Raw genomic sequence first — 23,055 nt, 5'->3', positions numbered from 1 at the left:
GTATGCCTGTGTCTGCTGCCCTGCCTTTAGTTGGAAGCTGCTCCCAAGGCCTCCTCTGCCCTCTGCTGGTGTGGTCAGCCTCACTTGCACCTACTGCTTTTATGCTTCCTTCCTCCCCTCCCCCATCTCTTCTTTCTGCCCTCCCTCTTTCCCTCCTTCCCTTCCCTCTCTCCCTCTGTCCTGTCCCTTCCTTCCTTCCTTCCTTCCATCCTTACTTCCCATTCCCTGCCCCCCCCATCCCTTTCTATCTGTATTTGGCACACTCGGGCTACATTTTATCTAGTCATATGTGTGTCAGAAGTCATTAACTTATTTATCTATATTGAGCACATCTTAAGAATACAGCTAATGTCTCAGAAGCTCCTTCCCTCTACCCTTAATTTCTTTACCTTCTTTACTTGCTTTCTGGTCTCTCTAACAAATTCTCATGTTCTTACAACATTAGATAGGTAGTTTACAGAAATGTTGGATATGTGTTATTTCTTAGTACGGCACATGCACATGACAAATATCTTTTAATTCCTTTCTTCTCGGTTTCTCATTCCAATGAAATCTTTGACCTCTAGATAGACCAGTTGTTCTGTACCAGCTTCTTTATCTTTGTCTTCTTATCCTTCACTTTCCTTGGACGTGGGGACATTGTTCGAAAGAAATATGGGAGTTCACCTGACCTAGACAAACCTCAGCTATTAGTGAAAATACCTCAATAGGGGCTGCTTGGGCTTCATGTTTGTTTCTTCCTTAATTATAGTTTCATTAGGCCCAGAGGTAGTGGCCACACCTAGGGTTATTACAAACGGTGCAGAAGCCAGCTCTCCCTTTCTTTCTCAGGGTGTGCCTGTGTATGTGTGTGTGTGTGTGTGCGCGCGTGTGTGTCCCACGTGGTGACACAGCCTTCCAATGCAGAACTTGTTTCAGCTTCTTCACAAGGACCTGAGGGGTGGTGTAGACAAGAGCTGCAGTGGGGGAGGCGGTATCTCTGACAATGACCTTATGCACTCATGATGGGTCTTCTCTTCACCTTAACTCCCTATGCCTTTCAACCCCTTAGCGGAGGATGGAACATTGAACCTCCAAAGACCATACCCTTGCCATGCAGGAACTCCTAGGTTATTCATGGTTCATCTTGCTTCCATCAATCATTGGGTCATATTAAATGTAGTGTTTATGTCCTTATGGGTAGAGAGATATTTGAAATATAAGCAAATATGCTTTGAATATAGAAACGTTCATGAGTGAGGCTCTGCAAACACACTTAACTACTATGCTTATTGTTTTTTTACTACTGTGATCAAATGAAGTAATGGTGTCTTTAGGAGACTTCCAGCTAAAGAGAAAAAGGTAGAGGAAGGTTTTTCTCAAAGTGCATATCCCTAGGCCCTACTGGGGCATTGGGTATATCTTTCACTGACTTCCCGCCGCATCTCATGTTTCCTTAAATAAGTGCTCAATGCATGTTTATTAGTGATAGTAGTAGTACTTTTGTAGTCTGATTCAACTCACTTTGGACTTTTTTCTCTTTCTCATATTTCCTGATCTCTTCACAAGGGTCTTCCTTTGACATATCTGGTTTCTCTTGGAGACCCTTCGTTCAAAGATTCATTTCCTGAAATTCCCAATTTTTGTGAAATTCCCCTTGTCTTTCAAATATTTGAAATCCTTAACACTGCAAATGCATACTCAAGAAAACTCAATCTTATTTTGTCTTCTGCTTGTTCAACACTCTTGGGAAGAGGAAAATTAAAAGTATTTCATCTCTTGCCTCCCATCCGAGCTTTCCCCTGTAGCAAGCATTTATGCTGACACACAGGGCAAACTGTCATCACTGGAGCTTTGGGGCCAGACGACCTCGGGTTGGCCTCTTGGCTCAAGTCCTCGCTAATCTTGTGATGGTGGGCGAATTATGTAACTATTCTGTGCCTCAGCTTTCTTATCTGTGGAGTGGGGTTGATAATCAAAGCCACTGGAGCATAGGGTCTTTGTCGGGATAGAGCTGTTAAACATTTCACCACTAACAACAGTGCCTGGGGAAGCATAAATAGGGATAGATAGTCGGGGTGAAGGGCATGCCTCTGCACAGCCATGACGTGAATCCCTGCTGTTCGCGCTCTCTGGTGAGGAATAATGTAGTGTAGTAGCTTAACCATATGAGCTCTGTACTCGGTCAGCATTAGACGGAACCCAGATGATGCCTGCCTTGTGTGACCTTGGACAGGTGATTTAGTCTCTCCAAGCCTCAATGCCCTTGCAAGTTACATGGAACAGGGTGATGCAGCTTTACTTTAAGGGCAATGATACATGGAAACAACTAGATTGCACCTGAACACAGCAAGTGCTCATGCTATGTTCTCTGTTAGAAGAAAGAAATTGCCCATGCCTTCTATCTCTTTAATCCACTCATTTTAAAACTTGTTTTAGGAATTTCTTTGTCATTTCTTTTGTTTCTTTTTTAAATTTTTTTTAAAGATTTTATTTATTTATTTGACAGAGAGACACAGTGAGAGAGGGAACACAAGCAGGGGGAGTGGGAGAGGGAGAAGCAGGCTTCCCGCTGAGCAGGGAGCCCGAAGCGAGACAGGATCCCAGGACTCTGGGATCCTGAACTGAGCTGAAGGCAGACGCTTGATGACTGAGCCACCCAGAAATGACAGGTGCCCTGTCATTTCTTTTCAATTTACATATGCAGCTTATTGTTTTTCATAAGACGCTTTCTTCAGTAACTCTTTATTTTCCCGAAATGTTCCCAACTTGCTTCTGTACCAACTTGCTCCAGCGAGAGAAACTCCATTATAATGGAGGACCCACCTTCGAACGGAGCCCCGGAAGATTCTAAGCAGAGCTGCGCGTGAGGCTTTGTCACATCCTCGCTATTCCTGAGAGCGCAGTCGGGAGTAAACGCCCCCGACAGGTCGGATCATTGTTGCTGTTGATGTGACTCAGCACAGGGCTCATCACGCTGGAATCTTAGGGTGTGTGTAGGAGAGAAGGTGTGCAGTGTGTGTGCATGTGCGTTGCCTTCTCCCATCCAGCGCCTCATTTTCCCTCTTTGGGACACCTTGCTCTGGGAGTGACAGCAGTTGGACGCCCCGGTTCTCCTTCTGACTTTTCCCTGACTGGCTATCCTTTTTGCCACCTGCCAAGGTTTCCACAGTCCCAGGAGCCACACCCGGAGCTCAGCGCACCCACTTCCACCACTGCCGCCCTTGTGACTCGGTCCCCACTCTCTATCCTCTTGGTAGCTGTTGACTTGACGAAGCTCGTGTCTGCTCTGTGGTACAGTTTCCTTTTTTCTCAACTTCTTTTCTTGAAATGGAACCTTTGCCCTGTCTCGTTCTCCTCTTTTCAATGCTGCTCCTCCTGCTTCTCTCTCCTGCTGGGAGCTCTCTGACACCTGCACAACCTGGGGATGGCGGGAGGGGCTGGGAGGGTGGTGGCGGGACTGAGTGGGCTTGGGGCATTTCTCCTACCCTTCCTCTGCTCCTCATTATTCGAACTCCACACCCCTCTTGAAACAGCCTAGGTTCCTCTGCTGACCTGTATCTCATCCTACAGTGATCCAACAGCTGATCTATGCTCTTTTCTCCAGAGCTCCCCGCCCCACCCCACATCCAGGTAGGAGTGTAGTCTCTAGATTACGTAACCCTGCAAAGTCTTAGATGGCACACCACGGGGGCCAAGCACTAAATGTGCTTTATCTTCCAAGACAGTTCATTCTCAGCATCTTTTCCTTCAGCATCTCTAATCCAAATACTCTCTCTCTCTCTGTCTTGGATCATTCACTCATGCCATTCCTTGTTTCTCTCACTAACACATCTGCAGATGGATCTCCCGACTTTCTGTGAGTCTGAACGGTTCTGGCACCATTTTAGATGCTTTTCTCAACAGGCATTCAGCATGGACTGAAGAAAAGAAGGTGGGGTTCCAGCCTAATGACCTTAATTCACTTAGTTACCTGCTCAAAATAGGGGAGCGAGACTTGTGTCAGTTGATGGTACTCAGTACTGTTATATAAATACATTTAGCTCCAAAAATACACACACTGCAAATCAGACAAAGGCTCTTTTGACATTTTTTGCTTCTTTACTTTTCAGAAGTAACTATTAGTATCAACCTGGTGTTCATTTTTCTAGTCCCTTTTTTCTTTCTTTATTTACATCCCTTCCTAAAATAAGCCACGTGGGAATGGTTAGCGGGCACTCAGCGAGGGCTGGTAGAATGAATGAGTGTGCCTGTGCACACACGCATACACGTAAACTGCTTTGTGTATGTGTTTGAGAATATGTTTTGATATAAATCGTATTGCTTTATACGTATTATTTGGCCACTTGGTTTTTGCTACTAAACAGCAGTTATCTTGGGAATATTTCCATGGTGCCACAAATTACTTTATTTCATTCAACAATACCGCTGCCCAGTATGGTATGTTATCAATAGTTATTTTCCACCCTGTTTCCTGATGGGTATGTATGCGTTTCCTACATTTATAAACAATGCTATCAACATAAATCCTAGCAAAATTGACTGCCTGCATGTACACGTATTTTTACGGAATTGTTTCTTAGAAGAGAATTGTTCAGTAAATGTTATGTACATTTTTAATAAACATCACCCAATTACCCTCCACAAAGACTGTTGCCACTTCCATTCCAGCTGTGTAAACTGAGGATGCATTTCCCCACACGCTCGCCACAGTCAGAGATTATTGATTCTTTTAATTTTGTCAATCTGATGAGTGAAAAGGTGTTTGTGTGCTTGTTTTAAATTCGCCTTCACTGATCTCTCGTGAGAGTCGGCACCTTTCAATAAGCCTATTGGCCCTCCACACTGCAGGTCTATCCATGAGACATTTTTTAAAAATTTCTTTTCTCGGGGGTGCCTGGGTGGCTCGGTGGGTTAAAGCCTCTGCCTTCAGCTCAGGTCATGGTCCCAGGGTCCTGGGATCGAGCTCCGCGTCGGGCTCTCTGCTCAGCGGGGAGCCTGCTTCCCTCTCTCTCTGCCTGCCTCTCTGCCTGCTTGTGATCTCTGTCTGTCAAATAAATAAAATCTTTAAAAAAAAAATTTCTTTTCTCTTACTTCAGAGGAAGAAGTTCCCTTCCCTTGGTGCCTAAGAATGAATTTCCTCCTGCTTCCCTTGTTTCTCAATTACCTTCTCCCTTCAGCATCTTTCATTTTCCTGTCTTCGCAGATTTCCTCCTCTTGCCTTTCAAACACAAACCAGATTGCAATTTCCTTGGGAAAAAAGAGTTGCCTCAGTGCTGCGGTCCCCCCTTAACTCCCCTCTGGTCTCTCCACGCCCCACCCCCTCCACTTGTCACAGGAGCTCTCCACACCCGCAGCTCTCGCCGCCTCCCATCAAGGATACCAGTGATTTCACTCACTCCAGATTTTATTGACCTTTTTATGGCCTTTAAAATATTCTCACTCTCTCTTTCTGGTCACCATCTCCTCTTAGCTCCCAGCCGCCACCCCACTTCTCTTCTTATTTCTAGAACTACCTTCTTTCTTTTTCAAGTTTTTTTTCCCTTCCTTTGCCAAAAAGTATGTGGATTTTCATCAATTCTTGGTTTTGGACCCTGTTCTTTTCCTTCGCTTTGGAGATCTCATCTGTTCCAAACGTTTCAACCCTTACGTCTCTGTCAAGGACTCCCAGATCAGGCCTGATACCTCATGAAACCTCTAGTCTTTTACTGGGACTTTCCCTCATTGAACTGGGACACTGTCACGGCAAGATCTGAGCCCTGAATAACACTTATCACCACGCAGCCCAACAATCTTTGTAATTTTACCAATTTTTGTGGGTAAAAACAGGGAGAAGAATCTTATTTTCTAACTAGCAGACTTCTCCCTAGATAAAGAGTTACTTTGTCTATTTTACGAGTCACTTTCAGGGAAGGGGCCGGGAGAGACGGTGACCTCCGAAACAAGGATGCTTACGTAAAACAAGGTGATGATGAAACTGCCTTCCCAACGGGGCTGAGCCAGTTTGGTTTTGCTGGCTGCGCTCCTCAAGACCTGAACTGTCTGGGACAGTAATGAGGAGGGGAGTGGCTGTGGGAAGAGGAGGAAAAAGGTAGCTGTCATCCTGAGTGGAAGTTTGGCCAAAAAACAAGCACATTTAAGAAAAATTCTATAAAGCTTTTCACTTGATATAGAGTTATAGATAGACACCATTTTTCTATTACCCTCAAAGTGTTGCTGGACTGTCTTCCCACTTGCGTTGTGTTCATCAAGAAAACTTCTGCCTCCTTAACCTTATCGGCTGTACAAACCATGTCTCTATTCTCTGGCAGCTTTTAAGATCTCTCCAACAATAGTTTTGAGCAATACGATCACGGTATTCTTTGGGGTGTGTGCATGTATGAGTGTATGTACGTGTGGCGCTTGGGTTTTGTCAAGATTCTTGGATCTGAGGGTTTAGAGTTTTATCGAATGGGGAAATTTTCAGTCATGATTTCCTCTCATATTTTTCCTTCTTTACATCCTCTCCTTCTCCTGTGGAACTCCAACAACCAGTATATTAGGTCATTTGAAGTTGTCCAATACTTCACCGATCATCTGTTTATTTTTCAAAAATTCCTTTTCCCTGTGGATTTCACTCTGGTTTGTTTTGAATGCTATGCTTTTGAGTTCGTGAATAGTTTTTTCCTGCATTGTCTGATAGAGAATGGATCTAATCCAGAGTAATTTTTCTTTCCATTTCAGACATTGTAGTTTTCCTCTCTAAAAGTTCAACTTGGGGCTTTTAAAAAATATCTTCTATGTCTGTATTTAACATCTCTCCTCTAGCCTCTTGAACATATGGGATAAACGTATAATAATCGTGCTAAGGTCTTTGTCCTGTAATTCTCATATCTGTGTCAATTCTGGGTTAGATTTGATGGATTCATTTTTCTCCCATTATGAATTGTATTTTTCGGCTTCTTTGCAAACCGGGTAATTTTTTTATGGCATGGCACACACTGAATTTTACTTTTGTGTTGGGATTTTTATACTCCTATAAATATTCTTGGGCTCTATTTTAAAGCACAGTTAACTTCCTTGGAAACAATCTGATCCTTTTGTGTCTGGCTTTAAATATTTGTTAGGTGGGACCAGACTGGCATTTAGGTTAGGGATAATTACCCTTCCCCTCTGAGGGAAAGCACTTCGAGTACTCTACACAATACTCTGTAAATTTTAAGGTTTTTTAGTCTGTTTGGTGAGAATATGCACTATTTCTGGCCCTATGTGAAATCCAGTCGTTGTTCTCTTTAATCCTTTTGGGTGGCGGTTTTTCTAACCTCAGATAGTTTCCTCACATCCGTGCTCTGATCAGCATTCTGCTAAACACTAAAGATCTAAAGATTTCTAAAATGCTCTTTGGACAGCTCTCTCCTCTCCCAGCTCAAGGGGTTTGCTGGTCTCTACCTGGGTTTCCCTCTGTGCGCCACAGCCTGGAAATTCTCTCAAAGGAGCAGCTTGGGCAATTATAAAACTCGCCTGACTTTTCCTGTCCTTCCTTGCCTGATGTCTAACATCTTAACCACAATTGTTTTGTGTATTTTGTCCTTCATTTCATTTTGGCTGGAAGTAGAAAATCAGCTATTTTGAAAAATATTTTAAAAATTAAAAATGTCGTTTTTATATTTATCACATATTTACTATTCATATTATATCAGGAATCTTCCATAGCTGGCTTATAGCAGCTTACAAGACCCAACTGTTGCATATTCAGAAATATCCTGACTTTGCTGTTAAACTGTCGATAGTTTGAATCTGGCCGTGGAGGAAAGATTTATGTTCATGATCTTGGACAGTGCTATCCGTCCAAGCTTTTCCCCCCTTTTTATATCATGGCCCCCCACGTCTCCCCAACAACTGCCTTATCAAGTTGTTAAATGGATATTTCTGCCTGAAAGAGAATCTTTAACATTTCTCATAGTGTATGTCTCCTGGTGAGGAATTATTAAAGTGTTTCCAAGATTTTTGAAAGATCTTTTCACTGGACATAGGGTCATTGCCGATCTAATTAGCTGGGTTAGGATGAGGTTATACTGGAGTCCTGTGGGCTCCAAATCCGATAGGACTGGTGTTCCGGTAGGAAGACAGCCACGTGAGGAGAGCACCACGTGACGACAGAGGCAGCCCTGGAGTTCCGTGGCTACAAACCAAGGAGCGCCAAACACTGCCAGCAAGTCAACAAATGCAACAGATGAGGAAGGATTCCCCTCCAGATTTCAGAGGGAGCCTGGCCCTGCTGTCACCTTAGTTTTGGACTTCTAGACTCCAGAACGGTGGGACAATAAATTTCTGTTGTTCTAAGCCACACAGTGTGCCATACTTTGTTACAGCAGCTCAAGGAAACGGAGACAGAGGACTAACCGGATACCAGTTTCTTCATCATGGCGGGAGTGGAAACCCCCGTTCTCCTCTAGCCTTGCTGTCTGAAAGACTTTCCCATCATTTGCTTTCCTCAATGGATAATAAGTTATTGGAAAGCAGGTATCACATCTTATTTATTTTTGTGTTTTCCATAGCTCCTACTTACCATTGGATTTAACATGCATGTTAGTTGGATATGAAATTTGTGGCTTCAGATATTGGGTAGGCAAAATAATTTTATTTTCTATAATTAGGATCATTTTATTTTTTAAGTTCCCATTCCATCGGGATACACATGGTACATTCAGAGGTTTCTCAGACAGATTTGTGGGACAGTGCTTTTCTCCTTATCTTTCTTCCTGGGGGTAGCTAAGTTCTGGGGGTAGTTTACGAGGTGTCCGGGCATTTTCAGGGAGTGATTTTTGTCTCTGGTCATTGTTTATCTTTTCTTCAGAATTCTCATTCATACTGCTTTGGTCTTTGTTTTTGGTCATTGTTTATCTTTTCTTCAGAATTCTCATTCATACTGCTTTTCACCTCTGTCCCTACTGACAGCTGCTGCCTCTTTGGTATGTCTGTCCTTCAGTCCCTGTTGGTCTATGCAGGATACCCTATGTCTTTCATATTTCAACCAGGAGGTCTCTGCAGGCTTGATGGCTTCTCTCACTTCATCTGTTTTCACATGAATGAGAGCATGGCTATTCCAAATCTATCCTGAGTGCCTAGAGGGTCCCTAGAGCCTCTTCTGGTATCTCTGTCAAGAAGCATGGTAGAGCCATGTGTTTGTTCTCTATTGCTGCTATAACAAATTACTACAAACTTAGTGGCTTAAAACAACGCACATGTACTATCTTATAGCTCTATAATTCAGAAGTTTAACACAGATTTTGCTAAGGTGATGTCAAGGTGTCGGCTGGGCTGTGTTCCCTTCTAGAAGTTCTAGGAAAGAATCCATTTCTCTGCCTCTTGTAGCTGCTGGAGGTCATCCACACCCCTAGGCTCATGGCCCTCTTCTGCCTTCAAATCCAGAAACAGCATCTCTGTGACTCTGTTTCTGGCACCACATCTTTCTCCAACTCTGTTCTGTTTTCCCCTTCTATGGTTAAGGATTCTTGTACTTACATTGAACACACCTGGATAATCCAAGATAGAGTCCCTATTTTAAACAAAATATATTAGAAACCTTAATTCCATCTTCAGCCGTAATTCCCCTTTGCTATGTAACCAACAGACTCACAGGTTCTGGGAATTAGTATGTTGATGATTTGGAAGGCGCACTACTCTGCTTACAAAAGCCATTTCTACTTACTGGTCTGTTGTGAGTGACATGTATGGACTCAGGACCTGGTTCTCCTCACCCTGGAAATTAGCATAACCCTCCTCTTCAAGAGCCTCTGAGCTTCTGATTCTACACCTGTCTCTCATTTCTTTTCCTGATCAGTGTGGAGAGGCCAGGACACAGAGAAAGAGAGATTAGGGAAATGCAGGAACCCCTCCTTGACTGACTCTCCTCTCTTTTCCTTAGTCAACGTAATTTTTAGCTCATTCATAGAGGAATAGATCGACCCTGCAAGTGTCTTTTTCCAAATCCATCATTTAGGCACAGATTTCAGTATTAAAACTAAAAAGAGAAGAGTTAAATTTATTGTCAGTCTCTTCATGTATAAAGCTTTATCCTGTCAGTAGTGATTCATTAAGAATCTAGTGTGGAGAGAGAAACCCAAAATGGTAACAAAAGGATTTGAGGGGAGGTTTGCCAGAGAGGCGGGCACCCACCTAAGAAAATTGCCCAGAAGGGCAAGGAGACAGCAGAGCATGGTTCAAGCCAGGCTTCAGTTCGGCTTGTCTGGCCGACACCTCCTCATCCGGGCCAGAGATATGTCTGGTTCCTCTCTCAGCTGTAACAGAGTAGAGGAATCATATTCTCATCCACATTTCAGTATATGAATGACTTGAATGAATTGAATGAATAAGCGATATTACAGATGGGGACGGAGAGTGAGGAGCTATTTTTCTAAGGCATGAGCCATATGGAAGTTGCTCCAAGCTACTGAATTGTGACAATCATGAGAGAGTCAGGAGCCAGCTGGCTTCCCTGATCTGGCTGACATGTCTGTTCGCCCTCCAGTCTGTTGTGCCGTCTCTAGGGAGGAAGACCGCGTTGCTCTCCATGCGTGGTGATGACACTGAGCCAATGCAGGCAATGAGTTACGTCAGCTCTCATGGGCTGTGCAGGACCCACACATCTTTAGCTGGTGTGAAAGTCTGCCAGCCAAATGGAGAGATGACGTGATCTCATCAACAAGAACGCTCCCTTCACCCTGTTTCTATCGGTGGCCACCCCCTGTCTCCCTCCCTTCACTCGCTCAATAAAAATTCCAGGGGCAGGCATGAAGGAGGACAGAAAGGGAAAGGAAAGGAGAAAAGAGGCTGTGTGTGTGCCTGTGGGCGTGTGTCCACCTTGGACTCACTCCCTCCAACCCTGACATGCATACCTTTTATATTGGGTCCCCTCAAAGGACTTTTGAAAACTGAGAGTGAACAACTAGTCGGCGATGGCAATTTTTCATATGTTCTAAATGTTCACAGAATGCACGCTATGCTTAGCACTTGATTTACCATTATTTAAATATTATAAAAGTATTCATTAAACATGGAAAGGATTAAAAAAACCACAATAGTCTCTCACAAATACAGTGTTGCAGCTGATATTCTGCTAGAAACTAGAACCCCAACACTAACTTTGAATTGTGTTACTGAGGCATTGGCAATAATAACAAAGACATTACGTCATTAGACACCGATGAAATGGTGATGGGTCACAGATGCCTGATTTGCCTCAGGTTCCTTCTCCCTGTTAGGTCACTTCTACTACGTCCTTTCCTAGGTACTCACCTTAAAGCACTCCATCACAGCCAACCCAAAGAGAATAATTGTTTTGAAAATGAATCATTCAGAGGACATGGCATGGCAAAGGAAGAGGAAAGAGGAGGTTGGCTGGGCCATGCTGGCTGTCCTCCAGGCATCGTGGGGTCTTATGGCTCATTTCAACAGAATGAGGTTTACCAGCTGCTTAGCCAATCCTCATCCTCACTTATTATGAACTGACGGCTTGGCAATGCTTCTCATGTGTCATTCCTTCAGCCCCCACCCTCCATCCCATCCCACTGTAAATCTCCGAGGCTGTGGCAGGCCCAGGCTCTCCCTTGAGTCCAAAAACCAGCCAACATTTTTAAGAGTTGCCTGCACTAGGCAACATGCATCTTTCAACTGTTTGGAGGTATTCTAATCCTTCTCTTAATCTTACAGATGAGAAAACTGAAGATCAGGGTTTCCTAAACCAGCAAGGAGTAGAGCTGTGATTTGAACCCAGGTCTATTTGAGTCTAAGTCCCCATGATATTTTCCTCTAACCCATGTTGCATTTGGAGCACAAATGAGATGTAGGGAGGTCATTAGAGACACATGGAACCCAGAGTCCAACTTTGATCAGTTCAGTAGTTGACTCTGCCTGTCCAGGTCTCAGATCCTGTGTGCCAGGGATGAAGAGGATATAGATGCCTTGGTTGGCTGTCGGATCGGCTTCCTTCCCGCAGAGCTGAGCCTTTTTTTGCTTTGAATACCCCGAAGACCTAAATCTCTTGAGCTCTGATCCACTTTTATCTCCTTTCCAGCTACCCAGGTGACAGGTCCTATAGCTGGTTTCTAGCTTCAGAGACAGAAATATCCCTTTTCATCATACCGCCGGTGTCACTCTTTCTCTGTTGGTTTCGATGACTCTCAGTGGTCTCCAGGGGGAGCCAGAGAGTCATCTCTTGTTTACTGGTAAATAATGAGTCATTGGATATATTTACATACTAGAACTTCAGCAGGATTTCAGCAAAGATAAGGCAGCAGGGTAAAGCTGGTTCCCAGGGAGGATGGAGTGATTCATCACACACTTAAGAAAGGACCAGCCTCATTTCCTCCCCAGCTTGAGGGGAGATGATCCCTCGGCTCTGTGGCTGCAGATCTGAAGAGGCAGGAGGCCTGCAGCCACTGGCCCGGATGAGACGGTGTCAACCACACTGACGGAGCTTGTGGAGGCCGAGAAAATCAGGGCCATCCCACCTCAGGTTTGGCTTTAGCATAAGTACAGCCATCTTAGCTCCGGCAGCCATCTCAGACCCCTGTGCCCATGGGCTGAACTTTCCCCCACCCTGCTTTAGCAACCCCCACCCCGTTTTGGTTCCAGGAAGCCCCACCCTGCTTTGGCTCCAGAGACCCCCACCCTGCTTTGGTTCCAGGAATCCCCACCCTGCTTTAGTAACAGGAACCCATAAATACCCCTGCCTTAACTAAGCTCGGGGCCCAAGTCCCTGCTCCGGTGTGCCGGGTATACTTGGGGCCAAGCTTAAGCTTGTCAAATAAACCCTCGTGTGATTGCATCGGTGCTTGGCTCCTTGGTGGTCTCTCAGATGCGAAAACTCGGGCACAACAAGCTTAGGTTGGCTTGAACTATGTCCTGCTGTCTCCTTGCGCTTCTCCTGGGCACTTTCGTAGGTGGGTGCTCTTCTCTCTGGCAAGTCTCCCCTCAAGTCCTCACCCTCGCGCCAACCCTATGAATCCCAGAGCCTCAGCTGTTGGAATGACTCCCTTTAGTACAGGCCTTCCATTTTCTGGTATGAATATGGGATTTTAATCCCAGTGGCTGGCATGCTGTGTCTTGGTTTTCTCTGACCTTCTGGGAAGGAGTTTGTTCTCTTGGTTTCCCCTTGCCCCGAGCCCTTCTGTACCCTTTGCCCTCCCAGTCTACTTCCTGCAATGGATCCCATATGCCTGAGCCATGGAAGGACTTGAGCCACCGCTGGGTCCGGAAGGAAGGCAAACTTAATTGGGGTTCTCCACTCTAAATGGCCTTTTACCCTTCCCTCAGGTGTCAAAGCTCCGACCATCCACCAATGGCCGCCTGTCAGCGTGCAGCCTGTGGGCAGCCTGCTCTCCCTGGAATGCACCGTGAAGGGGACATCAGTCCCTTATCTGTATTGGTACCGGCAGTTCCCGGGAGGGACCCCAGAGTTGCTCTCCTCCGTAAATGTTGACCAGATAGTTCGTGAGACGCTGCAGAACTTCACAGCCCTCAGGCCCAAGGATGGCCAGTTCATCCGGAATTCTGAGAAGCTCCTGCTCAGTGACTCTGGCTTCTATCTCTGCGCCTGGAGTGTCACACGGAGGTGGGTGGGGCAGACATCTGTACAAAAACCCCACCCTCTCCTGGAGCCCTGACTCGGGGGCTGGGTGGAGGATACTTGGGTGTCTGATTATCAGCCACTGTGAGAACAACAGAATCAAGCCAGACTCTTCCAAAAGAACCTTACTAAGTTCTCAGGGAGAACAAAAAGATATTTCAGTGCCGGACCTGTGAATTGAGTACACGTCGTCAAATTCCCAGTGCATGGACACGCTGTCCTGGGCTGTTACACTTAAACCCTCAAAGGGAGCTGGACCTTGCCTCACACTCTCTTCTCCCGAATTCCTATCTGTCCACACCGGAGAGGGAGAGGCGGGAAAGGCCAATAGCAGGATGTGGTGTAGTGACAGACAGGTGGGCAAGGACGACTATGCCAACTCAGGTGATTTCAGTGGCTAATTTTCCTCCCCTGGAGAGTCTCCTTCGGTTGATCTTTCTGCAGAGATAGACGTCTTGGGGAAGCTTGGATGAGGCCTTGCGTTGGGGAAGGGGCAAGGTGTTCAGTAGGCCCTTGCGGGCTGGAAGTGAGCTCCTGTTAGTGTCAGAAACCACACGTAGGGATTGTGATTCTTGTTTTAGATTTTAGGCTTTTTAATTCGTATTCTACTGTGTCTCATCCCTTCCCTTGTAGCAAAAGGGAGCAGAGAAGCAGATGGTGACCAAAGACATACAAAAGAGAGAACAAGATGAGGGCACACATGTATCATGGCAAAACCCTAAAAAAGAGAAATTACTTGGATGAGAATGAAGGAGAGGAAAAGGCTTCTGGGGGTGGCTGGGAAGAGATGCTTTGGTTCCCTTGGCAACCGAGTTTCCTTCCTCATCCTTCAGCTCCTCATCCCTCCCTCGTCGTCCTTATTCTTAACAAGCTTTCTTTTCTAATGTCCTCTGTGCTCCACGAGGGGGCACAAGAATCTTAAAATACTCTGTTCCTGGCGTCACTTTGTCTAGGACAGTTCAGACATTTGTTTATTTTCAGTACCTTACGATCTGCAGGCGGATGCACGGTGATCAAGACAATGTTTACCAATGCCCAAGGGCTCCTGCTGTACCTTGAGGATCTGCTTCTGTATTAAGCAGCTCGCACTCGCCGGGCACTCTGAGCCATCACAGGGACCAGAAAGAAACACAAAGGGCACTCAAGATGGTGCTGGGCATAGTCGTCCCAGCGTGGCTTCATCAAGGCACTTGGTTGGCTTTTTTCTCCCCCCTGGGTGAAAATACTAATTTGCGAAGGCAAGCAATAGTGCTACCACCACGAAAGTAAAGATGAGTTTGCAACTCCAGTTTGGTGCACGCTTAAAAGTAAATAACGTTTCAGGCTAATGTTTGTTAGCTGATCGTTGAACATTAGCAGAGTCGGAGCTCTCCCTGAGACAGTGCTGCCGGACTGCTTTCGGTTAGGGGACTTCAGTATTCAGAACAGACTTAGAGTCACATCAACATTGAGCGGATGGATAACGGAGCAAGTTCTCACATTTGTCCCTCTGTTCCCCCGGTTTCCCGTTATTAACCTCTGACACTGGTGTGGCACATTTGTTACTTCTTAGGCTGTACCTGTCTGTGGTTTTTGACAAAGATACCAGTGTCCTGCGAACAGTTCTACTGGCCCACATGTCCTGCGCTTCCCTTATTCACTTCTCTCCTCATTCCCTGATCTTTTCTGTCTGTATTTTTAAGGTACCTTGGTTTTTGAGTCTAAATTTACCAGTTGGTTTTCACCTTGGGCTAATGATCTCATCTCTCTTTTTTTTTCCTCACCTGTCAAACTTCCGTCCCTGGATTCAGTGTATTAAATGAGATGTTGGTGTTCGAAAGCTCTGTTACAGGGTCCAATTTTCAACAGATATTGTATTCCTCTTTTAGCTTACAAAGATATTTTGGTCCCAACTCACCCAAAAGAAAGACTTTTTTTTAAAAAAACACACACACATTAAATTTTAGGCTATGTACCAAATATTTAAAAATGCTGAATATTCTTGGATGGCAAGCTGGTGAAACTTGTACCCTGTGTGGTACCCATGCACAGGCTGGTGGCTTCTGGTGGGGTTTAATGCAGCTTCAGAATCCTTCACAGAGAGCTGCTGTTCCTGGTAATCACTACTCGTCAAGGGGTAGGAGAGGTAAGACAGGTTTTCATTCCCATAAGATATTCAGAAGTTCTGGAAAACTTCACACAGGAGAGGTTTTAGTGATGGTTAGCTTTTCAGGAAGCTAGCATTTAGACAAGCAAAATGACATTCTCAGCTGGAGAATCTGTTTGAAGAGAAATGTGGAGTGCCCAGTGAATACTGTGAGTTCTAGAAAAGCGGTGAGTGGACAACCCTGATCATTGCACAGAGTGGAGTGACAGGGAGACAGGAGGACATTAATAGGTAAGGGGAGACTTGTCAAGGAGAGGCTTGAAAGCCATCCAAGTTCATCAAAACAAGCTAACATCCTCCAGGTTATCTGCCCTTATTCATGAATAAGAGTCCTCATCCCTAATGGTTTCCCTATGTCTCAGGACTCAGAAATCTGCCATCACCTTAATTGCAGGGGACAAAGGAAACCAGCTCAGGATGGCAGATGCTGCCAGGAATTCATCAATCTCACTTGTGCCTGGGGCAGATGAATCTGGCTCCTTTATAGGAGAGCTTCCAGGACCCCATTCTTGGCTGACTTTGGAGGCATGCCAGGATCACAGTTCCCATGCATGTCATTCCTAGGCCACTGCCACATGGAAGATCCAGAGGCCACGTGCTGGGGGCCGAAGGAACTCCTCTCAAGTTGTTTTGCCTAGATCTCAGGCACTCATGGGATTGATAGGGAATGAGCCAGGAGCTCTCAACAGCTGAGGGAGATAGGCAGGGCCCGGCGTTGGAGAGCTGGTGGTGCTGAAAATGGGCTGTTTCGTACTTTTGTCCAGGATGATATGCTTTGCGTTGAGTATAGTGTAGCCCAAGCACCCTTAGCCTGTGACATAGCCTATCATTTCCCACTCCCTCCTTCAGGGGATTCTTTCTGTCTGGTTTTCTGTTCTCTCTGTTCTCTCCGGTTTTATGTTCTCCCTCCTCTCGGCCCGCTGGGATAGAAAATATCCATCACACAGTTCTCAGAGGCCTCAGCAGGACTCTCGGGGAGTTCAGCACACAGACACCAGCTCAGATCCCCAGGGACTGCCCATGTTCTGTCTGTTGATTATCTGGGGCTGCATTTCCTGTGACTCATTAGCACCTCTCATTAGATGAATGGAAGGAAGTAGGAGGGCACGATGGGGGAGGGGTGAGGCAGTGGGGGTGTGCATTTCGGGAACAGGTGGGAGGAAGGAGTTGCTCAAGTGATGTGGGGCCGAGAGGGACCCCAAGTGGGTCAGAGCGGTTTGCAGCTGTTTTCATTCTTCACTATCTCCATGGTGCCGGCTGCAGCCTCTGATCTCGGGGTCACCTCCAGCAGGTGCAGATGTTGTGTTGGGGGTGGGGTGGTCTGCACGGGGAGCTGAGGTGCCTGGATCCCCCTCTAAAGGGCCTTTCCTCTCCCTCTGTGGTTCTATTTCCACTGCCACAGTGCTCACCGGAGGCTCAGCAGAAAGAGTGGCAGGGAAGGGGTTGGGGCAGGATGTGGTGAGTGTGGTTCTCATTATGCTCAGAAGGGGGTTGGGGGGGAGGGCTTTCACAGGTCCCCAGATGCAGGACCTGCTAAATGTCAAACCACATCCTGTTGTGAGCCCCTGAGATGAGCTAGGGGCAGCTGGGAGGCTGTTGTGATGTTGCTCAGAGATAAAGAGCTCAGCTGCCAGCCCTGGGCTCAAACATCCCCAAGCCTGCCCCAGTTGTCTCCTAAAAGACCCCAACCTGCACCTTTTTACTTCCTGCCTTTGATTCAAGGCCACTGTGCTTCAAACACTATTTTCCTCTCCCCATTCACAGCCCAGCCCTGCCTCCTTCCTGCAGGAGGGCCGGGAACAGGTTTCAGGGTTCCAGGAGCCTTAACGGTGGGGTTCCACGGTCCACACAAGCCTCCTTCCCCCAGAGACAGCCCCTGAGGCTATGTCACTGTGCGAATAATGTGCGTCTGGGGAGAACTTGGATTCCCCGAGAGTTTTCTTCCTCATGGTGATCGGGGACCTGCAGACTTTGAATCACTGACTCTAAAGTACAGTTTGAAGACTTTTTAAACCTCCTTTTACCCATCTCCTCCCTTCACAGACAAGGTGATAGAAGCCCCAGGAAGCAAAAGAAGCAAAAGGGCCATGCAGCTGGGGACAGAGCAGGACCAGAAGCTAATTCTCTGTGTTTGAGCGGCTCTTGGATCTCAGACCAAGCTTAGAGGAACATGGGCTCCATATCGAGCTGTGGTCTTGCTGTGAATTTTATGAGCCGCTTGTGGAGGAGTACTTAAGGTGCAACCCTCAGACCTGCGTGGTATGAGGATGGACGGGTGGATACGATGACCCGCAGAATTAGCCTCTTCAGAAACCAGACAGGTTGAAGAGATGAGCTGAAGAAATGTGATAAGATTCAACAAGTACTCCCTGTCTCCCCTCATCTCCAAGCCCCCCAAAAGAGAAAACAACTGTTTGCACCCAGGAAGGGTAGCATATGGCTCACAGCAGGACCTGTGAAAAAGACCCAGGGTCTGAGTCCAAGTGAGTGGTGTGAGTGGGTACAGGATGTTGAAAATTGCCCAAAGGGGCTCAGTGCAGACAATACCGAGACTAAGGAGGTAAGCTCTCTCTCTACTCTCTGTGGGTCAGAAGCCGCCTGGACCTGTATTACGTTCTGAACAGCACGCTATGACAATGAGACTGATGGGTACGGAAACAGGACGGAATTCTTCGCGAGAGCCATCCAGTGATGAAATGGCGGCTCAGGCAGATAGAGAGCTCTCTGTGCCCAGGACAGGTCAGCCATAGCTGGGGGGATACAAGAACCCTTACCAGCAAGAGTGTGTGTAATTCCCGAACCCGGTCAAGATGAAGTCTCACCGTGGGAATGAGGGTGCAGAGGACCCAGCTGTAATTGCTGGAGTGGCCCAGGACTTGGGCAGAAAGGGTCAAGCCCAGGACCACCCTCAAGCCACTATTTTTTAATTTAATTTTATTTTATTTTTAAGATTTTATTTATTTATTTGACAGACAGAGATCACAAGTAGGCAGAGAGGCAGGCGGGGAGGGGGGCGGGGAAGCAGGCTCCCCACTGAGCAGAGAGCCTGATGCGGGGCCTGATTCCAGGACCCTGAGATCATGACCTGAACCAAAGGCAGAGGCTTAACTCACTGAGCCACCCAGGCGCCCCTCAAGCCACTATCTTAAAAAACCACTTCCTTCCGTCAGCGAGTCTGTTCAGGAAGAGTAGGCCCTAGGCCCTCAGAAAGCCCCAGAGGGCAGTCTCCTGTGAAGACCACCCCTCAGACTCACAGAGGACAGGCTGAGATACTTAGAGCTGGCTGAGGACGCGCCTGGGGCGGTAGTCATGGCTGTGGGCTCTTGTTGACATACGGACCCACTCACTTGTCACTGTGACCCCTTCCTCCCCATGGAGGGAACCTTATTAGGACTTCAGATACAATGAAAGTAAGGACAGTGGACAGAAATGGAGGAGAGTCCCCATGTAGTCGGGACTGTGGGTGTGTGGTGAGCAGAGACTGAGTCCTCTGTTGGAGGGAGATGATTCAGGATATGGCCAGGTGCTGTCACCATAAATCCTAAGGAAAGGCAGAGAGGAATGGTGTGTTAAGGAACCGGGGGACCTCAGATCCATAAACACAGCTTGAGAACAGAAAGTCTCCAAGATGGAGGGGAGGATATCCAGCCCTACACTGAGGCAGGAAATGCTTTGTGTTTGGGGCCCAGATGGGGTGGATAGCATTTCAGATTATGGGGCGTTAAGACCCAGAAATCACCATTCCGGTAACTTCGGGAGACTGCCACAAACAATGGGAATGAATTGTAATTAAAATTGTTGCCTGGACTTGGTGGCCTTTCATACCATGAGTCTTCTTATATGGACATAGGGTGATTTCATGGACAGGGTAAAAGCAAACTTGGTCATGAAGGCTGAGAAGAAGTCAATGGGTGAGCAGAAGAGCAATTCATCCATAGGTCGGTAGTGGTGCTAAGAATTGACCTGGGGGTTTTAGCCATTCCTGATCCCCATTAGCATCTCCTAGCACCCCTACATGAAAATACGTAGGCTTGAGTGTGTTTTTGGTTTCAAGTTCCAATCCTCTGTTCCCACATCCATCCCTAAGTAGTGACCTCATGATTTCCTCCTACACAGGACATTTAGGGCTATGTTTCACACTGATTGTTAGAGGCTGAGATCAGTCAGGCTGCCCTTCCCTGGGTCCCTATGGAAGAGGAAAAAAAGGGAAATGCCTCAGGGCAGGAAAGGGAGATATTAATATTTACCAGGATCCATTGCTCATTTCCCACCATTTCTTGTTCTAAAATCCTTTTTTTTTCTCTTTTCTTTCCCTCCTTCTTCCCTAATCACTTACTTAAGAGAAAAAAGTCGTTGTCTCTTGGATGGTCCCAGCACCTTCTGCCCCCATCCCCACCGCCCAGCCTGTGTAGCCTGGCCATGAGCCCTGCAGGAGGAAGGAGTGTGAATCTTTCACAGATACTTAGTGCTGATAGGAAAATTTTTCTGGGCAAGCGACTGTGGCTTGAGCAGACCTTCCCCACAGGAACCTCACTCCCTACCAGGATGGTCTCCTGACGATGTGACCAGTTGGATGCTCCCCTTTGCCTCTTAGTTTCTAAGTAAACCTCTAAGGATCACAGGGTTGAGGTTCCTCTCCTAGAGTCTGCCCCAGGTGAGTCCCCAAGGTGGGGAATGGTGAGAACTTGGGGACCCCAGGCGTTGTCCTAGAGAAAGCTGGCTTCTAAGTCTCGTCAGTCAGTGAGCATGCTTTGCCCTGTACTGGTCTCACTTGTGGAGCCTGCCCCTGGGCTACCTTCTGCCCACAGGTTTCTTGGATGGTCTGAAGTTTAGATGAGCCTTGAGACCAGAACAGGCCGACAGGTCGAGGCCCATGAGGGATTGCTTCAGTGCTTCCCATTCTCTGGACCCAGAAATTCTTTGGAATTTGGAATTTGGAATCTTTAATTGGAATGGGAGTGTGTCCCAGTTTGCCGGGACAATCCTGATTCACTTCTTTTTTTTTTTTTTTTAAGATTTTATTAATTTATTTGAGAGACAGAGTACATGCACGAGCAAGGGGGAGGGGCAGAGGGAGAAGCAGACTCCCCACTGAGAAGGGAGCCCTACACAGGGCTCCATCCCAGGACCCTGAGATCATGACCTGAGCTAAAGGCAGCTGCTTAACCTACTGAGCCACCCAGGCACCTGCGAATTCACTTCTTTTGTCCCAGAATCCTATCTCTCACCCTCAGTAGTGTCCCTATTTGTGCCCTAAATGATACGATCACCTCGCATCTAACTTTCTGCCGTTGCTCACTTTCACCCGGGGAAGGATGGACAGATGCCCAGAATTGGTCCAGAAGGACCTACTTGGGTTCCAGAGAGAGGAGCAGAGGCAGGAGAGGTTAACGTCCTAATGCTGTGAGTTGAATATTGGGGAGGCTGGGGGTTGCTGTCTGAGGGAGACAAGAAAACAGCTGTAAGGATATGGGGAAGGGGGCTCTCCTTGGGTCAAACAGGCTGTGCAGTGGGGACCAGATGATGTTTGTAACTTTCTCCAGCTCCGTTATGTCTCCAGGAGCAGGAGGGTGGGGGGTCATTCATCCACCTGAGGACATTCCTTCATTCTTCATGTCCCTCACGTTGGCAAACCCCAGGTGCCCACAGGCATCTCCCCCCACATCCACCCAGCTGCTCATGCCCCTGCTCGGCACACCCCCGTGAGGATCACCCAGCCTGTAGAGCCCGTTTTCCTCCTGTGCGGGGTTATCTTCTCCTCGCCTCCCCCTCCATCTCTGTCCTGCTCCTGCTCCCCCTCCCCACTGCTCTGCAGCCACAAACACCCGTCCCAGGCCACCCGCTCTGGTCCATACGATGCCCTCTTTTCTCTGAGGAGCTTACTTGTCCCTTCAGCTGCTCCTCTCCCAGTCCCAGCCTTGTGAGAAGGCACCGCGTGTGCCTAAAGCATGGGAGGCACGGCTCTTGCAGGTGCTGGTCTAGTGCCTAAACTCTGTCCCCTGTTTGGGGGCCTTTAAGTCATTATAAAAACAAATGAGCAACAAGAAAAAAACTGAGCTGCAGTTTGAGACATCTAGAAATAATTATGACGGATGGGAAGTTACAGGCATGTGAAGGGTTCCCCAGGCCACCTCCGTCCGCCCTGGGCTGTGTCCTTTCCTGGCCCGCGGGAGCTGGGTCTGGAGAATCCCTCCCCTCTAGTTCCTGGACACTCGGTGCTTTCAGATGAATAGCGTCCCCCGAGACTTCACGCCCACCCGGAACCTCAGAAACAAGGTCTTTGCAGGTGCACGTGTCAAGGATCCCAGGATGAAATCCTTCTGAATTCAGGGTGTGTCCTAAATCCAATGACTCCCATCTTGATACAAAAAAATAAGGGAGAAATCCAGGCACAGGGACATGGGAAGGTGATGTGGAAGCAGGCATAAGGTCGGAGAGATGCCGCCACTGCCAAGGACTACCAAGATGCCAGAGGTGGGGAGAAACAGAGAAGATTCTCCCCTAGACCTGTTGAAGGGAGTGCGTTCCTATGGGCACCTTGAATTTGCACTTGTGGCTTCCAGAACTGGGAGAGAATAAATTCCTACTGCTTTAAACCATCCCGTTTGTGATCCTTTGTTACTGCACTGCTAAGAAACAAACACGCCCTTTGGTCTGTTCCTGGGGTCCTGCACTGGAAATGGGGTGAGGCTACTCCATGGTCACCTGGTGACAGTCACACCATTCTGGCCATTACTTGGAATAAACTTCCTGGATTTCCATCTTCAAGAGAATGTGCCACGTGTCACTGCTTACCAGTCATTCGATCTATGAACTGTGGCTTCTTCAACCGCGGAGGAGGGAGGACACCTGCTTCCAGGGACATGCTGGGGATGAATGGGGACAACACTGGTGCCAATGCCCAGCCCCAAACTGGGAACAAAGCAGGCCACCAATAAGGGGCTCCACCTTCCCCGTCCCTTCTTGGCTGTCAAACTTCTTTCTCACCCCTAACTTCCTGCCTAAACGAACCTATCTCTGGCCTCTCTCACCGGTCTGTGGGTCTGTGTCTTCTTTCCCCTGATTGCATCCCTTCTCCACCCCCTCTCCCCCCAGTGCAGGGTTCTACTGCAGTGAATGGGACTGGATTGGAGAGTTTACCCCAGTAAGGTAACTGTCACTGCCCCTGGTGGGTGTGCCTGACATGCTGCATTTGGGGTGGCCTGCTCTCTACCCCATCAAGGGAAGGGCTGCTCAGGTACAACACCTCAGCCCCTTCCCCATGCCTCCCCTAGGGCCTGAAGGGATGCTCCCCTTCTGTGAAACCTCACTGGGCTTCACT

The 23,055-nt window shown here is 47.3% G+C and overlaps 1 gene segment (V, D, J or C); it reads left to right on the top strand.

Annotated features, from left to right (window-relative positions):
• Nucleotides 1-12,859: 12,859 nt before the first annotated feature.
• On the top strand, nucleotides 12,860-23,015 carry LOC308352510 (T cell receptor beta variable 30-like). The segment is given in 4 exons: nucleotides 12,860-12,902; nucleotides 13,276-13,573; nucleotides 22,830-22,883; nucleotides 23,009-23,015.
• Nucleotides 23,016-23,055: the final 40 nt, after the last annotated feature.

The sequence above is a fragment of the Martes martes genome (genome assembly GCF_963455335.1).
Source record: "Martes martes genome assembly, chromosome: 11".
Taxonomy (NCBI): domain Eukaryota; kingdom Metazoa; phylum Chordata; class Mammalia; order Carnivora; family Mustelidae; genus Martes; species Martes martes.
The sequence above is the reverse complement of the archived record's forward strand: the minus strand, read 5'-3'. Positions and strand labels throughout refer to the sequence as shown.